Source organism: Danio rerio, chromosome 18, assembly GCF_052040795.2.
Source record: "Danio rerio strain M-AB ecotype USA chromosome 18, GRCz13ab, whole genome shotgun sequence".
Lineage (NCBI taxonomy): Eukaryota > Metazoa > Chordata > Actinopteri > Cypriniformes > Danionidae > Danio > Danio rerio.
Genome location: NC_141038.1, coordinates 13342435 through 13365092, shown reverse-complemented (window position 1 = coordinate 13365092; position 22658 = coordinate 13342435). Strand labels below are relative to the sequence as shown.

Here is a 22658-nt window from a genome sequence, read left to right as displayed (position 1 = left end):
TTCATTCATTCTCTTTTCGGCTTAGCCCCTTTATAAAATCTGGAGTCGCCACAGCGGAATGAACCACAAACTAATCCAGCATATGTTTTACGCAACAGATGCCCTTCCAGCCACAACCTATCACTGGGAAACACACACTCATACACTACGGTCAATTTTAGCATTCTAAATTCACCTGTACCACATCTTGGACTTGTGGGGGAAACCAGGGCACCTGGAGGAAAACCATACCAACACGGGGAGAACACGCAAACTCCACACAGAAATGCCAACTGACACAGCCAAGGCACGAACCAGCGACCTTCTTGCTGTAAGGCGAATGTGCTATCCACTGCGTCACCGCGTCGCCCCTACCACACCATGTTAGATGAAATACTTAAGTATTGTTTAAAAATGATCTACTACAAAGGGTGGACAAAAAAGTCTAGAAACAGCACTTGGCAACAATGCCATACAAGATCCATATTTGGTTCCCCCTAAAAAATTTCAATCAACAGTTCTTAAAATAATTGTTTACAGATTATTTGTAATGTTATATATTGATTTTTTTTGAACCTTTTCATAATCTAATGCACTGTAAAAGTTAACACAACTTAAAATTGTAGGGCAGTTTTCTCTAGAGTTGTTTAGTTAACTTAAATCGAGTCAAAAGCTGAAAGTTGAATCAATAATAATAAAAAAACTGTTCAGCAGGTTGCCTTACAATATTAAGTTAAGTCAATTTTTATAACAGTGTGGGAATGCTAGCAAAATGTTCTTACAACATACTGTATTTGCTATTTGCTAAAGAAACATGTTTTGTTGCCTAAAGCAATTCCACATGTCTGATAACACCGAAAACATTTTCTCTTCTAAACAAAGTCATATTAAGATTTGCGCAACAGAGAAATGGTTCAAATCTTTCTTGACATCTCTGGCAATCAAGTGATTCAGAAAATGCTGCAGTTGTGCTCCACAGAATGGTGGGATTATTAGTGATCCCTCTATTTTTAACTTAATTATCCCGAGCTTTCATCCACTATAGTAGCATCTTCCATTTTACACTCATCATTGGCACAGCGAGAGTATCTATTTCCAGCAAATTAGACATACATCAAGACAAACTTTAAGCGAGATCCATCTTGATTTGATATTTACAGCAGGACGCCAATCTAAATCCAATTAGCATCATATGAAAGCAGCTGGTGAAACATGAGTAAAGTGAAAGCTTTCTTTTCCTCCACACTTGACTGCATTTCTCGTATCCTGGGGTTGAACTCGTACACCTCTGTCCCACCAGCCTGCTTACACTCCCCAGACTCAGCAGGCTCCTGATAGCAGAACATTCATCTTCATTAAACAAAACTATTCCACTCTGCAACACAGATCGGTACCCTTTAGGACCATCGGATGGCCCATTCAGAACTAAACAGAGAAGAGGAAATCTTCTTCTACTCATTTTAAGAATGAATAGCAATTGGAGGACATCTTTTCTTGCCAATCAATACAAATAATGTATTTTATTTTACACTGTATATAATTCTGTATAGGTCTGATACAATTTATTATTCATTAATTATTCATTTAACTTCAACTTATTCTGTTTATTCATTAGGGGTCGTTCATTAGCCTATTTGTTACACAGCGGATGCCCTTCCAGCTGTAATCCTGTACTTGTAAACACCCTTATATTCTTACATTCAAACACAAACACTACGGTTTATTTGATGCACCTATAGCACGTCTTTGGACTGTGGGGGAAACCGGAGCACCCAGAGGAAACCTACATGAACATGGGGAGAACAAGCAAACTCCACACAGAAATGCCAACTGACCTAGCTGGGACCTGTGACCTTCTTGCTGTGAGGCGATGGTGCTAACCACTGATCTCCCAGGCCACCCTATTTCTTATCTTCAGAAATTATAAAGTTATTTTTATCAATAAGTCAAATTTGCCTTTATGTGAAGTTGTGTTATCCTTTTCAATATCATTTTAAAATGGTAGGTTTAATATCAAAGTAGTAAATAATTTATTTTGTCTTTCTTTTGTCCATGTTGACAGTACATACATTTTTTTTATAAGTGTTCTGCAAGATACTATTCAGTTTAAAGTGCAAATCATTGGACGGCAGTTTTTGTTGTGTGGCCAATGAAAAAAATACCCTTAGGTATTATAATAATAAAAGTAAAAACTGCTTTTATTAAAGCCAAACTAAAATAAAAAAACATCTCCAGAAGAAACAAAAATATTACAGAAAAATCCTAAATTTACTCCCAATTAGCTTAAAGGGGGCTAATAATTTTGATTGTAAAATGTTTGTTAAAAAATTTAAAACTTCTTTTATTCTAGCCGAAATAAAACAAATAAGACTTTCTCCAGAAGAATCATACTGTGAATCAAAAAGGGGTGAATAATTATGACTTCAACTGTATATGAAAAATATCTGACAATATTTTTATATATTTTTTAATACAAATAAAAATGTGTAATGCAAAAAATAATTATTAACTTAATATTTATGCAAAATGTCAATAAGTTGCAACCGCAATTTACATTTAGGTATCACTTTATCTTGATGGTCACTTTAATGCATTTTATTGAATTTAAGTTACATTACATCTACATGCAGGGTTAGGGTTAGTGTAAGTTGACGTACTTGCAAAGTTTCAACAGATATTAGGCAGACAGTCTACTAATACTCAAATGAGAACTAATTGGAATGTAGTTGCAATGAGGGCTGGGCGATATCGGCAAAAAAACATATCTATGTATTTTTAGGAGGAATGACGGTACACGATATATATCCAGTATTTTCCAATAAATGGTTTCTTGAGAGTCAAAGCCTTTATTAAAATTTTATTAAACAATTTTTGAACAAAATATAATTCAAACACAGGGGTTTACCTCCCTGTTATCATCATCATTATAAATATCATTCTTATATTTATTTGTTAAAATAGCAGCTAACAGCGAGATATTAAAATAGAAAAAAATGTTTGGTAGACAAATGCATGTTTTTTATTCTACTTTTTAAAAAGTTTTAATAACCGTTTAAACCACCAACCGATTGTACACTAGGCACACACACAAATCAAATCACGTCCTCCAGTTAAGGGGCTAAAATAAATAAATCAAATAAACAGTATAAATAAGTAAATACAATGATTAGAATATAATCGGAATTGAAGTCAATGTGCAATAACAGACCAGAATGCAGAGATAAATGTGTTATAACCTAAATGTGAAGAAGAAATGTCTTGTAATAAATACTGAACTTAATCAGTGAATATGTGGTGGTTTCACTTTTGATATGCGGTATAAATTCATCCCATTTTGGTGTTTTTAATTATTTTGAACACATTCATGTGCTGCTTGTCAATTTGCAGAGGCTTCTATGTTCATTCTGATAGTTCGATTTATCCAGGGAGTCAGATTTCGATACAAAACCAGCACTGCATGTTCCTCCATGTTGTGTGTAGTGATCGGTTGTTCTTGAACGATTCGTAATTTTTTCCTTGACTCAGGGAGTGAATTATTCATTTGCGTATGCGCTTATTTGTGCAGGAGGAGCTCGCGTGCTACCTTAGAGTGGTCTGTTTTGTGCAGAATGAGCATGTGTGGCCTCAAACCATATCGATATGAAAGATATTGGGTAATCCTGCATCGCGTTGGGGAATTATATCAAAATATATCCCCAGAACTCCATATATCGCCCAGCCCTAGTTGCAATGCAACTTTAAGTTAACAAAATGGGCAATAGGGACCATCAAAATAAAGTGTTAGGCTAACCTACATTTCTTGCGAGTGCCAAAAAAGGTCCCAGGAGGTAGGTTTTTTGGAGTTTTTGTTTTTACGAATCCACCAGAAGGAGCTGTGTATGCTTTTTCAGATCTCAAATTTCTCTCACGAATGACTTTTGCCCCTACTGTTCACATGTAAATCCACCAGAGACCACTGTCTGACCGATTGACTGACCCACCCTCCTCCTTCCCCAAACCAAACGAATAGTTTTTTTAAAATCATTGATTGACCCGACCACCCACTTTCCTAAACCCAACGACAGTGTTTTGAAAAGCAATCCAGTTAAAGAAAAGCCCTTGCCTGATTTTTACTACAGTACATTTTCAGATTTTACCACATACTCTCTCTGTTATTTACTTGTTTATTTTATGGCTTCTGTTTTTTTTCTCTTACTCTATTTATGAAACCATTCTTCACCGGACTCAAACACCGTCGTTGTGGTCCACTCCTCTATGCGTCTCAAGTTTGCTGACATACATAGCGAGCTAACAGGACAAACTGGTAACAGCGGGAAAGCTGTCCATACTGAGGTAAACGGTCAGCTGGTAAGCGCTAAAATCAACAGCGTCATACCACCCCATGGCATTCATTTTAAAGATGAAATGCAGCCTTACGTACATCTGGCTATAATTTGCGATCTCCAGAAATGTATATAGGGGTACGTTTTCAGAATGAGCCCATGTTCACAAAAATGAAGTTACAGCATTGTTAACTTAACATTGCAACCTATTTAACTAAAATGCAGCCAAACAAACAACTAAAACTGTAAATAAACTAGCTACATTTCCACACTGGTAAATTAACTAACAACAATAGATACACAATAGTGTTTCTTTTTCTCCCAGAACTTTCAAATATTCTCAAAAATGTGCTTGAAAATCAAAGTAGATGATTCATAGCACCATCACAGACATCAGACGATCAACCAGATGCAATATTTTGACTTGATAATTATATCATAATTAGATACGTTATATCTCAGTGCTGAATGTCAGAAATGAAGCTAAATATACTAGCTGTAAAGTTAAACTGCTTTTTTTCTACATTTTATTTGCGCCATAATTCTGTGCAACACATATGTCACCTCCTCACACATTCTCACACATTATGCACACATTCCCGTGACTTAGTGAGACTTACGGCTACTCTGTATTTCAGAACCCGGGAAGACGTCTATTTTCAGCTGGAAGACTACAGCGGAGATGGTTTCTGGTTTATGTTGAACACTTGTTAAAGTTGCTCATATTCGGATTTTCCCCAGACCTTTTCAGGAGGTGTTTGATTACAGTGTCACCGCGCAGGACAGTTTGATTTCATACGAGCAAACAGAGCTCATCTCAGTGGAATGTATCACCTCGTGTGTTTTATTGAGTGTGATGAATCTGACCTGTTCGTTCCCACAGAAGAAAATCTGTAGAAAGAGCACAGCTTCAAGCTAGGGATCCAGGTGAATCTGGTTTTACTCATCGACTCGCCATGAAAAAAGTGGGAAGGGTTGCCAGATATGACAGTTAATTACCTTTTAATTCAAATACAGAAAAACAACTCTTAAAACACTTTAGTTTAACTACAAATTCCCATTATTAACTACTGGGTTATTACCTGCCTATTAGTAAGCTATTGGCTGTTTATTAGTACTAATTAAATATTAGCTCATTTTACATACATAATAATACCAAACTATTACATCACTAACTCCTAATAAGAAGCCAATTAGCAGATCTATATTGAATACACTGGTCAAGCTGCACCTGCATTTACCTTGATTTGACAGTGACAGCATGCACATAAAAAAATCTAATTAATTTACATTTAGTTGCAATATTTCATTCATCAACTTTTTTGTAGTTCAACAAACAAAAGGATACGTTAAATTAGAATTGACATCTTTGTTTAATGCCAAATCTAATACAGGTTCATTATGAATACGTAGCTCTGAATATGTTTCTGGAGAGAGCGAATTATGTAGCCAGAGGAATGTCTGACTGCATTTTGTCTTTAAAATGAATGCTATGGGGCAGTATGATGTTGCAGACGGCTTTTTTTTTTTATTCGCTACCAGCTGACTGCTTACCTCCATGTGGACGCCGTTTCTTTTTTTTTTTTTTGCTGTTACCAGTTTACCCAGTGGCTCACTGCATACATCGGAGGATTTGAAATGCAGTGCGAAGTCGACGGAAACAACACGGTAGGTTCCTGAAAGCAAGTAAAACAAATACAAAGGCAAAAAATGAACTAAACAAGCAAATAACGGGGCTGCACGATGACGCAGTGAGTAGCACAGTCGTCTCACAGCAAGAAGGTCACTGGTTCTAGCCTCTGCTGGGTCAGTTGGAGTTTCTGTCCCTTTATTAATCTGGGGTTGCCGCAGCGGAATCAACTGCCAACTTATCCAGCATTTGTTTTATGCAGCGGATGCCCTTCCAGCTGCAACCCATCACTGGAAAACACTCATACACACTCACTCACACACATACACTACAGACAATTTAGCTTCCCTAATTCACCTATACCATATTTTTGGACTGTGGGGGAAACCAGAACACCAGGAGGAAACCCATGTGAACAAGGGGAGAACATCTTCACCTCACTTCTTGCTATGAGGCAATTGTGGTACCCACTGCGCCACTGTGCTGCCTGTATTAATTTAATAAAATTAATTTGATTTTTAAAAAACACCAATTGACCCCCATTGTCCAGCAATCCCTACATTAGGAACCACTGGATTAAGTTGAATTTGACTTTAACCTTTTTAAAATGTATCATACCAGTCACTACTTTTGTACCTTTATTTCTGAGTCATTGTGATTTTTGAAGTGTTTTTGGACCCTGGGTGGATTTAAACCAATCTCTAACATTAAATTATGAAACTTATAAAATGAATAATTGGGGCACTTTAAGCAACATTTATCTAGTATATCACTGATGGAAAATTGACGTTGGAACAAGTAAAAATGTAGTTTTTTTCATGTGAAAGCTAGCCCAGCTGGCATAAAATTTAAAGTGAGCATGGAGTTATTAAGCTAACGCTTCCCACATTTTGTCTTTTGCATGTTTCACGTTACATCTAGCTAATATGCTGCCTAAATTGTAGATTTACAGTCTATATATATGCTGTGCCAAGACCCAGCATGTATTTTCCCTCTTAAAATTCCCCAACCTTTTTGTTTTCAGAGTGTTTATGAGGTATGGAAAAGCGTATACAGCAGTGGGGGACAAACATCTGTTGCTGCTGAACATCCCACTGGAGACATTTCATTTTGCCATGAATGGAGGTGGTTGGCAGAAAATTATAGCTTCTTATAGGGACATGAACAAAATACCAATTGCCAATTTCCATCCAAGCCACAGGTTGACAAGAAAAATACAGTAAACTCCGTGAATTTATAACTTTTAATGAGAGAGTTGCAGATGGGTACACAGATATAGAATGGGCTTAATGAAAGCATTAGTATTGGCTTTGAGTTACACATTGTCCATTTATCATACCGGGTCAATGGGGTTTGCATATCGACGCTCATCATATGCGTGAAACATTGCCCTGTCTGTTCCTTGCTCTTTCATTCTCTACACATCCAGCACAGCAGCTGTTTGTTCTGTGATGCCATCTGGACTTTGTCAAGGTGGAACGATAGAGAAACAAATATAAAGACAACGGCCAGAAGCCCAGGGAGCCAAACTACTATATCAAACTGTGCATGCCTTTATATTTATAGTAAACAGAGTGTTCAGAAGGATTAATGATCTGTGATGTAAGATTGGGTCCATATTCTCACAATGCATTCTTTAGAAAAGAAGGTTAGTATTGTTCTACCTACTATACTGAAAAAAGCACAATGGCAGCAGATATTAAAGTCGTCCTTATTAATTTAATTTATTACTGTTATCATTTTGTTTGACTCATTAAACACTGTAGTTATGACGGAGAGTCACAGGTCACTCACTCCACAAACGCAAAGATCGCAGGAGTTATCAAAAAACATGTCTTTATTTACAATATTAACACTCATGACAGGAACTTGAACAGAAACCATCAAATGCTGGACAGGGAGTGTGGCAAAACAATACAGGACCTAGACTGATCAGAATATTGGGGTATAAATACACAGGACATAATTAAACTGAAAACAAACAGGGACACAGGTGGAAATGCTAAACACTAACACATGGCGTAAAAATAGAACAAAGGAGTCACATGACGCAAACATACATAAGCACATGGAACAAACACATGAGATGACAAAACACAACACAGAAAGCTGTTAATGTTGAATTTGTAACAAATTTAATTGAATTAACAAATCATTAAATATGACTTTTAGCTCAACAAACTCCCATTTTGCTGCTTATTAATAGTAAATAAGATAGTAGTCGGTGTTTAGGATAAAGGGTGTGGAAGAGGGCTATTCAATTGGCGGCCCAAATGCCGAATCCGGCCACAAGGCAATTTGTTCCGGCCCTCCAAATAGTGTGACCAAAATATTAAAAATAAATTTGGTTCAGTCGAAGAACAGTAGCTCTAGTTATGAAGTGACGTGCGTCTGTTTAATACAGCACGAGCTGCAGCTGATGGCTGCGCAGAGAGTCAGTCAAGTGACATTAAGCGAGCAGCTGAAAACATTTGAATACATTTGTAGAAAAGGCCTTTTGTACAATGCACTGATATCATTAATAGGGATGCAATGATTAGCTGATTTCACTATTATGCTGCGGTCACACTAGAGTGCATGTGAATTTGAAATTCTGTTGTGTAGCGCTGCAAAAAGGGGCGAGATTAAACAAGATTATTAGACATTAAAAAAGTAAGCCATTGCTCCATGTTTTAAATTTCTGTCCAGAGAGGTCATGTTTTGATCCTCGATTGGTCTCGCACAGTGAAGTGATACGATTTCGCAGGTCAGAGTTCACAAAGCTTGAACTTGCACTATAGCGACCTGCGAAACTTGATGCATGACCTTGCGTTTCAGGTCTGACGCATTCATATGCGTATGAATGGAAGTCTATGGGGAGAAAAGTCCAGTGTGACCACAGCTTAAACTGCGCTTAAATTTATTACGGCTAATTAATCGTAAAGGCTTCTCAATGCTGCATTTATGTTGCACGGAACAAAACTGCTGCAGCTAAACAAGGTTATGCCAACTGTGTGCTAGTTTAGAGTTCCAAGCCTATATCGAGGCTAGTACCTCGGCTCGTTCCTGCTCACCCAATCACCGCTCTCCCTCATAAAACACCTCCATCCAATCCCACGAACCATCATAGGCCTTCTAATCACCTGCACCCCATCATCAAGGACACCATAAAAGCTCACCCCATCCTCTCATTCCCCAGCCGGAATTAAAGTTGGATGGTTGTCTTCACCTTCGCTTTTTCATCTTCTTCTATGGATGTTCCTTATGTGCCTTATGTGATTACTCTCATATGTGGTTTACCAGAAGATCTGCCATTTACTTGATGAACTATGTGTCTGTATACTCACCTGCTGATGTTTCTAAAAACGAACTAAATATGAGGTTGCTAATATCAGATGTTTACATTACAAGCTGTTGAAGAAGATCGCTAACAGCTCTGACACTACTCTTCCACTTCCTTACTTTGATTAAGTGACTTGTTTTGAATAAAACTGATAAAAGATAACCATCCTTGCCTTGTCTACAAGCGTGACAAATACACATGCACATTAGATTAACTATAGAAGCAGGCCATTCACATATTGCATTTTTTCCTTATGCAAGTTCATTATTTCCAATAGAGATGTGCGCGTATTGGGAGCGGTGCGCACGGCTTGCAAGCAGACCAACGCACCGAGCCCTCCAGGAGAACACCGTAGAAAGGATCTGACGCTGTAGCAGTGAGAGTTGTGCGTGGCTTTCAATGCAATGTAAACAAAAGATACGTTAGACAAATTATTACAAATTATTAAAATGATTATGTTTGTATGAATGCAGATAATAACAACAGTTCATTTAACATTTTAATGTAGAAAAAGCCAATGACTTCAAGAGCAAAAATACAACATATGGGCTCTTATATTGCTGTTGTTTCATGACTTATATTGCAAGTCAAATCTCTCAGGCCTCTCATTTGGGATGCTTTTCATGAACTGGCCCCGTGACAAACTAATTAAATAGCCCTGGTGTAAAATAAAATGATGCAGAATATGTAGTTTATAAGTACTTATAAACAGCCAATATCTCAATAATAGGGAGGTCATACGCACTTAATTTATGATGAGAATTGGTCCCCTCCTAAAGAGTGCCAACCAGAGTTTATTGTTTATATATATATATATATATATATATATATACATATATATATATATATATATATATATATATATATATATATATATATATATATATATATATATATATATATAAAATATTATTATTATTATTATTATTAACCATTATAATAACATATTAGTGGCAGTTTAAGCAACATGGACTCATTTTGAAAATGTAGCCCTATATACATTTCTAGAGATCGCAAATTATGTGACCTGATATACTTATGGTTGCATTTTGTCTTTAAACCGAGTGCTATGGGGCGGTATGGCACCACTTCTTTTTGCACCAGATGACCACTTACCTCAATATGGACTGCTCCTACCAGTTTTTCCAGTGGCTTGCAGCTATGTCGGAGAACTTGTGACGTGGAGCATAGTTGACCACTACAACGGTGTTCGAGTCTGGCGAAGAATGGTTACAGAAAGCGGGTAAGACAAAAACAGAAGTCAAATATAAAAATATACAAGTAAATAAAAGGTTGAGAACTAGGTAAAATTTGAAAACATGGTAAAATCAGGCAGCTGCAAGGACTTTTCTTTTTCTAGATCGCTTTTTGAAAACACTATTAGTTAAGCCTGATTTATACTTCTGCGTCAAGTGACCGGCGTAACCCACGGCGCATGCAACGCGCGTGGCTGTGCATTTATACTTCTGCGCGCTGTCTCTGTTGGTCTGCATTAACACTTCCGAAATGCTAGTGGGCAGTGAGGTGTAAATGTTCCTCTGTGTCGAGTTTCTTCACTTTTGTTTTGCTTTTCCTGAACACTTCCTGGTTGTACAAGTGACTCAAACTCGCTCATTTTGAGGCAGGAACCGGCGGACGTGCAACAACTTTAACTATGAGGTAAACACAACCAAAACTTTCCATCCGGAGCTCCTTCACGGGACTCCACACTTGTAAACAATCGCTCCATTGGGCTCGCGTCCAGCTCGCGCGGCTCTCGGTCCCGCCCAGACTCGTCAGCGCTACCAAGCCGACCAATTACAGAGCTTGCGCTACGCGTCGTTGTGACGTGTAGTTACAATTTTTGAGAGGTGCACGTCAGCCACGCCAAGGGCCACGGCGAAGGGCTATGTGTCAGCGCCGTAGCATACGCCGGCGTTTGACACAGAAGTATAAATCAGCCTTTAGGTTTAAGGAAGGAGGAAGGGGATCGGTTAGTCAGTCAGTCTACAGCACCCTCTGGTGGATTTATGCAAGAAGAGCACGTGCAAATGGCACTCGTGAGAGAAATTTGCAATCCCAAAAAACATACACATCGGCCTCCAGTGGACCTGTGGAGAAAAAAAAAAAAAACTCTAAAAAACTTAGCTCCTGGGATGCATTTGGCACTCTCCAGAAATGTATATAGGGGTACATACTGGGTTGCATTTAGTTGAGCAAACGTCTTTTTTTTCTCAAAAATGTGCTAAAAGCCTTCTGGTGGAAGAGATCATTTCATTTTCTTACCTTAAAACACTTCTAAAAAGCAAACAAAAACCATCACAGAAGTCTTTTTGTTGTTTGTTTACATTGCAAACTAATTGATTTAAGAAGTAAGGAGGTCAACATAGCAACAACAATATAATAAAAAGCATTAATGCATAATTTGTCCAAATTCTATTCAAATTTTTGTTTAAAACATTTACTGTAAATACCAAACACATTAGTACCATATTGTGATTTCGAAATGTGCAAATGCTCTGAGCTCTTAGTGGAAAGCAGTTTTATTTTACTACACGCTGTTTTATGTGGAAGATTATACCAGCAGGGTGGTTGACATTTCAAGATTGCACAGCCACAAGGCTTTACAAATGTTTTAGACAAAGGCCTTTTTTTCTTCTCGCTGTCGAAAACCTCCACCATTGGAGATGGCGACAACTGTAATTACAGTCACATTATGTAATGCTCTGTTCCATGTTATTAACTGCATGAAATTGAACTATATTCCATTTCCAGCCTCCCTGACAGCACCCTGTCACACGTTCAGCATGACAGGAAAATATACATTTAGGAACATCATGTGAAATCCAAATCATGATAAAATAATTGCACAGTCTTCCTGCTTTATTGATTTTATGCCTTAAAAATGTGCTTTTTGCATGCTCCAATGGCATCAGAAGTTCATGAAAGCATGGAGCATTTAAAAATCGCTTATACAATGCAATGCTGGCTTCCCATCTGTAATAGCTCTCTGTTTTATCTCATTAAACAGTAACACAAAGGTCAAACTAATAAATTTAACGACAAAACAAAAACAGATTAAAAGCAGACAGAGAGCTGCCAACGAAACATGAAATCATTTCATAAAATCTGATTGGATATCTTAAGAAACAGTGAGCACAACTCAGCGGTGCATCTCAGCGAGAGTCTGCTGGCTGGCATGTTATAAATATAATAAATTATGGATCAGAGAGCTTTTGCTTCAGTCTGGAATACTGAATTTAGAAAGAGAAGGATGGAGCGGCAACCTGGAGTGAATTATTATTTGGGCCACCCAACTAATAAAACACAATTATATTTACATAATGGGATTAAACCGTTGATATGTCAATAGAGTGCTTAAACATGTCTCAATTTTTCAAGCAGCACTACATTTGCATATGTTCCCGTTAGTTTTTTTTTATAAAAAGGGAATTTTGAAAGTAACTTCATTAAAGTGTTATAAGCCATGAGCCAAACCAACCAGCTATGAGGAGAATTAAACTTTCAAACATTGATTTTAAGAAGTAAAACTAAGACTAGGGTACAAGACAAAACAGATGCTTAATGGCTTTAGAAGGGAAAGTTCACTAAAAAATGAATATTTACTCACTCTCAAGTGGTTCTAAACCTTTATGAGATTCTTGAGCTCAGTTTTATTGGTGGAATTGTTTATACAGCATTATGGGTGATGTACTCTTTCAGTATGAACTTCACATTTAAACATGGTTTTGAATTATTGATCAAGAGTTAAATTGATGAGTTCACCAAAAGCATATAGAATCGATTGACAACCTCAGTCTTCAAAGAAAGTGGTTTATCAGTTTTTGCTAAATATCAATTTCTCTGTGAAGAATCTGAACCCAGCTGTTAAGTTCTACACAACCCAGGCTCATTCTGATTACATACCCCTATATACATTTCTGGAGCTCCTAGGAGCAACATTTTTTTGCAGTTTTTGCGAATCCACCAGAGAGTGCTGTGTACGCCTTTTGAGACCTTAAATTTCTCTCGCGAGTGCCATTCGCCCTGCTGTTCTCACGTAAATCCACCAGAGGTCGCTGTCGACTGACTGACTTACCCTTCTCCTTCCCTAAACTCAACCAATAGTGTTTTCAAAAGCACCAATTGATTTTTGATTCTTGATTTTTGAATTTGATTGTATACACGGATAGAAAGTCCGTAAAGTAGAGAAAAAAATGAAGCAAAATCCTTTTGAAGTGGCACTACACCCTTTGAAAAATAAATAAACATTATGCACTCAATGGAGCTAGTGACATCACTGTGAGGGGTAGGGTTAGGTGAGCTCAAATAAAAGCATTGAATACAGTTAAGATTGCAACTGCACCAGGTCTGCATCCAGAAAACTCTCAAACCAGCGCACACACAGACTGATTTTGGGAGACAAGCTTTTAATGGATATCTGTATTTGCATTTATTTAAACTGCAAAAATGAAACCTTAAAACTAGTAGTGGGCCATTATCTGCGTTAATGTGCTGCGTTAACGCAAGACTCTTATCGCGCGATAAAAATAAATAAATAAATATCGCCATTAATCTATTCTCAAAGTTGGGTTGGGAGCTGGGCCTATTCTACGCAAGCTGTAATGACTTTCACCTTGATATTTTAGCGTGGATGGATACCTGACCTGTAAGCTGTCTAACACAAAAGTCCCCTTCTGAATCAAATCAGCAGGATATATCTGACTTTAACTGCAGTTCGGAAGTTTCACTTTAACTCCTACACATTTCATTCATGCCCCCATGACAAACTGGGGTATTAGACGCAAATAAGGAGTAAGGACTGTTGAGAGTGTTATGGAATTTATGGAAAGAAAAAAAAACTTCTGCATTTTGTGATGTGTGTGTGTGCAGTCCTTTACTGACAGCTGTGTGTGTGGATCTTGTCGGAAAATATGGCGAAAAGTCCTACATGATGGTAATAGTTTGATTGCAGTGTTTACTTGAGTAATGTCACTAGTATATGCATACTCTACATGTCTTAATTCCATTTCTGTTTAGTTCAGTTATGCCTTAAATCGAATTATGGTAATCAAAAATCGCTGTTTCGAGCTTATGTAGACCTACAGTTCAAAATTCATGTTTAACTGAATAAACAGTTAGTAAACACAAGTACATCTTATTAAACATCATTTATTTTCATCACCAATTATCATAGAGCAGTTTCTCAAGCAGTTTGTGATGCATTTTGGAAATCGGAGATGAGCCCCTGGTCTAATGCACCACCTGGCTTGAGAAACCCGTTCTCAAAGACTATTATTTGGGTAGCACCCATATTCTGAATGCCTTTGGCAGATTTCAAATGAGCCATTTTATTCTAGATTAATCTAGATTAATTCAGAGATTAAAAGATCATTTTAATTATCATTTAATCTAATTATCTTTTAATCATAGATAAAATTATCTATGCCCACCTATGCTTAAAACACATTAAAAAGTGTCTTTATGTAAAGTAAATAGTTGTACATGGTTGCCAGGTTTTCACAACAAAAGTAGCCCAACAGCCAATTAAACTACCCAACAAACAAGCCCAATTCATAAACTCAAAATACGCCATTTAAATAAATATTTATATACTGTTTGAAATACTATATAGCACAAATCACAGAGTCTGAGTGTCCTGCAAACTGAAGTGCACACAAACTCAGTCGATCATCTTTTTACAGTTCTGCTTTTACTTACAGTAGAATACCGCAAATTCCCAATATACAGTAAGTTACTTTAAAAGCAGTAAAAATACGCAGTGCACAGTACAGTAGTGCACTGTACAAAATAAAGACATATTTTTCTGGCCGTTTTTGCAGAAAGTTACTGTAAAATTGTAGCAAAGCCTAACATTCGTAATCTAATTTAATTCTTACCTTCATTCATTCATTTATTTATTCACTCGCTCATACTCACTCATACATGCACGTGTCTTTGGACTGTGGGGGAAACCGGAACACTCGCAGGCAACCCATTCGAACACGGTGAGAACATGCAAACTCCACACATAAACGCCAACTGCAAACTGTGGATATAGTTAATGCAACATGAGTTAACATGAACTAATAATGAACAACTTCATTTCCATTATCTAATATTAATGGACATGATCAAATACTGTTATAAATATATTGTGCAATGCTTGTTCATGTTAGTACCTGAACAAGCACCTTTTTGTAAAGGGTTCCCATGTTTCATTTGGTTCACACGTGAAGCTGACTTGACTAGCTAATGAACAAATGACTTATAGTCATGGAATTTCCAATGTCGTGTGCCAGATTAACATATGAAAATGTTAATGCTTGAAAATAAATCGCCTATTAAGTCTTCAGTTATTTGGTGCTATGATTAACAACCACTTAAAATACAACAAACTGAATATTCCTTAAATACACTTTAATACAAATAAAAATAGTTATTTCTTAAGTATTTTGAAGTGCTCACAAAATCAATATTGTGCTTGTTCATTATGACACTACATTGAATATCATGTGACTTTATCCATGTCCACCTCACATCTGTCAACAATTGAGAACTGCTGAGGTAAAATCCACTCTACTTTCAATAAACTACTGTCTCACCATGTGAACTATCCAGACCGAATGAAACACAGGCCGCCTACCCCAACCGCTGAGCATTTGCGAAAAGGGCAAGGCCAAAGGACACACACTATAGTCTCCTAGAATTAACTATATTTATATCCTCCTTCAGGGTAACATTCCCATTTCCCATTACTTTTCCACCACACTGAGTAGAAACATGTTGGAGGAATTTTCCACATTCTTGTTAGCATCCCAGTTTCTTTGGTCAAAACCCGCAAATATTCTCATTTCGCCAGAAGGTTGTCTAGTCCCTGTTTGAGCTTCATCCATATTTCTTTTTTGTTCGCTCTTAAATTAAATGACTGTGCGCTTAAAGGGACTGCGGTTGGAGGCTATGTTTTCGTCACGTTTGGTTTCCCAAATTAAATCCTTTGTGATGTTGTGTATATTAAGATGACACTACAGTGATTTATTGAGAAGAAGCGTCATGTAGTCGGCGGGAAAAGTAAGCCAAATGAAGGCGACTATGCTTGGGTGGGTTCCATAATTGAAAACAGGCATCTCAGTGGCATGCCGGAGACTTAAAATGGCCCTTTTTCAACAATTTGCTCTCTAGTCTTTTGTTCTGACACTTTGGATTGGGTTTTCATGCAAGATTTACGGTAGCATTCAGCACTGCATTTCTGAAAACCTCAATCAGAAAAACCCTTTACCCATTTAAATTCAAGGGGGGAAAAATCTAAAATAATACAAAAACTATTAAATAAAATAATATGAATAAATAATTTATTAAATAAAATAATACATAAAATATTAATTAAAATAATATAAATTAATAAATAATACAATTATAAAAATTATAAATTCTTAATTTAAACAATTATAAAAATTATTATAAAAATCAATTAAATAATACAAACTATTAAATAAAATCACAAGAATAAATAATTTAAGAAAATAATGCATAAATTATTAAATAAAATTATACAAATAAATAATTAAATAATTTAATAAAATAATACATAAATGATTAAATAAAATGAAATAAATAAATCATTTAATAATTTAAAAAATAATACAAACTAATAAATAAAAGTATTATTTTAAAGTTATTTATTATTATTAATATTATCAAATATTACTGTTTTGATGTTTATTATTCAAAACAACAATAAATATCATGAGGCTGCAAACATTTTCATTTTTAATTTAAATAAATACAGCCCGTTTTTTGTCTTTACTGTAACAGTTTAAAATCATCCATAAAATCTGAATCTGACATCAAATAATTAATAAAATCATAATAAGATATTGATGCTACAAACCCCCTTCACCCCTCACTCAATATGTATCCAAATTGTAGCATATTTGAAAATGTGAAAAGTCCCTGCGTAATAATATTAATTATAATTATTATTATAACAACAACAACAACAATTGACCCTGATTTTGTTTTAGATATAAATAAAAAAAAATAGTTTTAAATAAACAAACAACAACAACAACAACAACAATAATAATAGATCTTGGTATAAATCTGAAATAATAATAACAATTGTTATTGATAATAATTTTAAATAATCAAAAAATAAAAATACTAATGCTAATAATAAAAGATCCTGATTTTGTTATTGATATAAATTTTAAATAATAATATTAAACAATTTATCTTGATTTTGATATACATTTTAAATAATAATAATAATAATAATAATAATAATAATAACAACAATAATAATAATAATAATTGATCTTGATTTTGTTTTTGATATAAATTTAAAATAATAATAGTTCTAATAGTAGTAATAAAAATAATTATATTTATTATTATAATAAATTATTATTAATAATAATAATAATTATTATTGTTTATATTTACATTTACATCAAAAACTAAAATCAAGATTATATCAATAAAGCAAAAATGTTCTGAAATATTAAAAAATAAAATATATTTAAATATACTCAAAACTAAAACAAATATTCTAAATATTAAATTGTTTCTTATTTTTTGTATTAAGCTAGTGTTTTTACTTTTTATCTATTTTAAAAGCTCTTATCACTCAAGCCTGGTTGGTTCTTGATTCACTTGGAGGATGAAATTGTATTTACATGAAAACCTACTCAAGAACCAGGCCCAGGTGTTAGGAGTTAACTTCTAGAACTTATATCACAAGCACATTTGGTTCTATAGCTAGACTGCCCGCGGTGAAATGCTCCTCTGCCAGGATAGATACATCTGGCAGCAAAAAACTGCGCTGGATTAAAAGTTCAAAAGACTTACTGGCCTTATCCAGCTGCCTTTGCAGCTTTGTACAGAGAGTCAGCTCAGTCAAAACACATTGTTTCCATGATAAGGTAACTGACAGCAAGGTCAGAGCATGATATATCTTGGCTGAGAAAACCTGGCGTAAACCTTTTGACTTGGCCTACTGTGTTGCCCTATCAGCTTCACGGTATCTGCTTCTCATGTGGTGCAGTCACAGCTCAAAAACACATGACATTGAACCAAGTTGAACAAGAGTTGAGCGATTAAATACATGAAATTATGTTCATGCTATACTGAATGAAAACGTTCTTTTCAGAGAGGGTTGTTTTTCACAAAACTGATGAGACCATTATTATTATCATTATTATTATTAACAACAACTATTATTGATATTATTATTATTATTATTATCATTATTTAATTGAACAAAAATATCATTAATTAAAAATTTAGGTATCCTGAATTTCTGTGGATCCCTTTATAAAGTGTTTAAATGTAATAAATATGCAAAGACTTTTACGTAAACCACACTGGAATAATAAACTGGTCGATAAACAACTGTTATCACTGAGCAAAGCCTCAAATCATTGAACAGAACCAAACAGGAAATTTTATAGGACTTTTATAGGACTGTAAACAGTTTTACTTGGGAGTTTAAAATATGCTTTGCAATGTGAAATCCCTCTAGATTACACAATTATGTAACAAAATGTGTTTGCATTCTGCGGTAACCAAGAAACTTGCATCATAAATGTCATTTAATTGCAGAGTAAGCATTTTTCTTAGGGATTTGATATAATTTAGGAGTCAGGTTCTTTCCAGAAAGATGTGTATAAAAAGTCAATTTACACTAAGCTTATAAAAAAAAGAAAATAACCAAAACCAAAGCAACACAAGCAAGCCTGTCAAATATAACGAAGGAAACAAACACAGCAAAATGTAGGAGGGTGAAATAAAATGTAAGACCCATCCTCACCAGTGTGCACCTATTAAGGGCTCCTGGGGTCTAAGTGAGGGCCCTGCACAAGCATTTTTGCTAGTAAGTTTAAAACTGTAGAAGAGTCTCTGAACACACAGCATGTCGAACCTTGAAGAAGATGAACTTCAACAGCAGTAGGCCCCATCAATGAAAAATTATGCTACGATTTACACACACACTTGTAGAACAGGATTTTGGCACAGTCCCCACTACAATAAATTATCCGCTCCAAAAATTACTTTAGAATCAAAAATCCCATTTTAAGGCATTAAAATGATGATGGTCCAGAATCAACATTAGTGAATTTACACTGTATTTCAATGATGATGATGATGGTCCAGGATCAACATTAGTGAATTTACACTTTAAATGATGATGATGATGGTCCAGGATCAACATTAGTGAATTTACACTGCATTTAAATGATGATGATGTTCCAGGATCAACTTTAGTGGATTTATATTTTAAATAATGATGATGGTCCAGGGTCTACATTAGTGATTTTATATTTTTAAATGATGATGATGATGTTCCACGATCATTCATTTTCTTGTCGGCTTAATCCCTTTATTAATCCGGGGTCGCCACAGCGGAATGAACCGCCAACTTATCCAGCAAGTTTTTACACAGTGGATGCCCTTCCAGCCGCAACCCATCTCTGGGAAACATCCACACACAGTCATTCACAAACACACTACGGACAATTTAGCCTACCCAATTCACCTGTACCGCATGTCTTTGGACTATGGGGAAAACCGGAGCACCCGGAGGAAACCCACGCGAACGCAGGGGGAACATGCAAACTCCACACAGGAAAGCCAAATGAGTGTGTGTGAATGTATGTGTGGATGTTTCCCAGAGATGGGTTGCGGCTGAAAGGGCATCCGCTGCATAACAACTTGCTGAATAACTTGGCAGTTCATTCCGCTGTGGCGACCCCGGATTAATAAAGGGACTAAGCCGACAAGAAAATGAATGAATGAATAAATGAATGAATGATGATGATGGTCAAGGAACAACATCAGTGAATTTACACTTTAAACGATGATGATGATGGTCCAGGATCAACACTAGTTTTTACACAGTTTTTAAATGATGATGGTCCAGGATCAACATTAGTGAATTTATATTAAGTGATAATGGCAGTCCAGGATCAACATTAGTGAATTTACACTTTAAATGATGATGATGATGATGATGGTGGTCCAGGATCAACATTAGTGAATTTACACTGTATTTAAATGATGATGGTCCAGGATCAACATTAGTGAATTTACACTTTACAAGATGATGATGGTCTAGGATTAACGCTAGTGTATTTACACTTTACAAGATGATGATGGTCCAGGATCAACGCTAATGAATTTACACTTTACAAGATGATGATGGTCCAGGATCAACGCTAGTGAATTTACACTTTACAAGGTGATGATTGTCCAGGATCAACGCTAGTGAATTTACACTTTACAAGGTGATGATGGTCCAGAATCAACATTAGTGAATTTACACTTTACAAGGTGATGATGGTCCAGGATCAACATTAGTGAATTTACACTTTACAAGATGATGATGGTCCAGGATCAACGCTAGTGAATTTACACTCTACAAGATGATGATGGTCCAGGATCAACGCTAGTGAATTCACACTTTACAAGATGATGATGGTCCAGGATCAACGCTAGTGAATTTACACTTTACAAGATGATGATGGTCCAGGATCAACGCTAGTGAATTTACACTTTACAAGATGATGATTGTCCAGGATCAACGCTAGTGAATTTACACTTTACAAGATGATGATGGTCCAGGATCAACGCAAGTGAATTTACACTTTACAAGGTGATGATGGTCCAGGATCAACGCTAGTGAATTTACACTTTACAAGGTGATGATGGTCCAGGATCAACGCTAGTGAATTTACACTTTACAAGGTGATGATGGTCCAGGATCAACATTAGTGAATTTACACTTTACAAGATGATGATGGTCCAGGATCAACGCTAGTGAATTTACACTTTACAAGATGATGATGGTCTAGGATCAACGCTAGTGAATTTACACTTTACAAGGTGATGATGGTCCAGGATCAACATTAGTGAATTTACACTTTACAAGATGATGATGGTCCAAGATCAACGCTAGTGAATTTACACTTTACAAGATGATGATGGTCCAGGATCAACGCTAGTGAATTTACACTTTACAAGATGATGATGGTCCAGGATCAACATTAGTGAATTTACACTTTACAAGATGATGATGGTCCAGGATCAACGCTAGTGAATTTACACTATACAAGATGATGATGGTCCAGGATCAACGCTAGTGAATTTACACTGTACAAGATGATGATGGTCCAGGATCAACGCTAGTGAATTTACACTTTACAAGATGATGATTGTCCAGGATCAACGCTAGTGAATTTACACTGTACAAGATGATGATGGTCCAGGATCAACGCTAGTGAATTTACACTTTACAAGGTGATGATGGTCCAGGATCAACATTAGTGAATTTACACTTTACAAGATGATGATTGTCCAGGATCAACGCTAGTGAATTTACACTATACAAGATGATGATGGTCCAGGATCAACGCTAGTGAATTTACACTTTACAAGATGATGATTGTCCAGGATCAACGCTAGTAAATTTACACTTTACAAGATGATGATGGTCCAGGATCAACGCTAGTGAATTTACACTTTACAAGGTGATGATGGTCTAGGATCAACGCTAGTGAATTTACACTTTACAAGGTGATGATGGTCCAGGATCAACATTAGTGAATTTACACTTTAAATGATGATGATGATGATGATGGTCCAGGATCAACAATAATGAATATACACTTTAAACGATGATGATGGTCCAGGTCAATAATAGTGAATTTACACTGTATTTAAATGATGATGATGATGGTCCAAGACCAACAATAATGAATTTACACTTTAAATAAAGATAACGATGGTCCAGAATCTACATTAGAGAATTTACACAGTATTACATTGTACAGTAGTGTCTTTAACTTAACCCCGTTAAATCCTGTTCATCTCAAAAGTATCTGGATGCAGACTTGGATTGCCCAGCTGAGACTGCCAATCGCAGATATACCCAGTATTCAGTTTGAGTTGGAAATACATCATTATATTGAAATAAAAGTCTACAACAAATCCTGACATAGAATTATACATTTCATTGTACAAAAGTAGAAACCAGTGAAAATATGATGCATTTTCAAACATACAGTATCTATTAGTGTATATTAGTGCTGTAGCCGCTAATAAACGTTGTGGACACGTTTAGTCAGTAGCTGTGGTCACAGCTGGATAATAAAGGACAGACCTAACATAGAGAACAGCCAGGGTCAATCAGTGTGCTTTTTGTGCTGGTTATTTGGTCATGCAGGACAACTTTCGTGTCTTTTCACATCTAAAGATAACCATGCAACCTTTAACAGGGATGGAAAAATTGAACCAGAGAGATCGTGGCCAAAAGGATAGGAAGTCTTATCGGAGCTGAGCTTGAAGTGATGAGCTGCCATCTAAATGTCAGAGCATCCCTGATCTTAAAGGTTGAGAAAGTTGAAGGAAAGATAAGTTTCGAAAAACA

General features: G+C 36.0%; 2 long non-coding RNA genes across 3 annotated transcripts in view; one reads left to right on the top strand and one right to left on the bottom strand.

Annotated features, from left to right (window-relative positions):
* Positions 1 to 22658, top strand: part of LOC147839662 (uncharacterized) — an 81602-nt gene that overhangs the window by 4146 nt on the left and 54798 nt on the right. The gene's annotated exons all lie outside the window — the stretch shown is intronic.
* LOC147832761 (uncharacterized) overlaps positions 5896 to 22658 on the bottom strand; it is a 28203-nt gene continuing 11440 nt past the window's right edge. The window contains exon 4 of one of the 2 annotated variants that reach the window (XR_015514760.1): positions 5896 to 5977. This is a non-coding gene — a long non-coding RNA (uncharacterized LOC147832761). Of the gene's footprint in view, positions 5978 to 13597; positions 15282 to 22658 lie in introns of those variants that run through there. The other variant, XR_015514759.1, reaches the window with a different exon arrangement.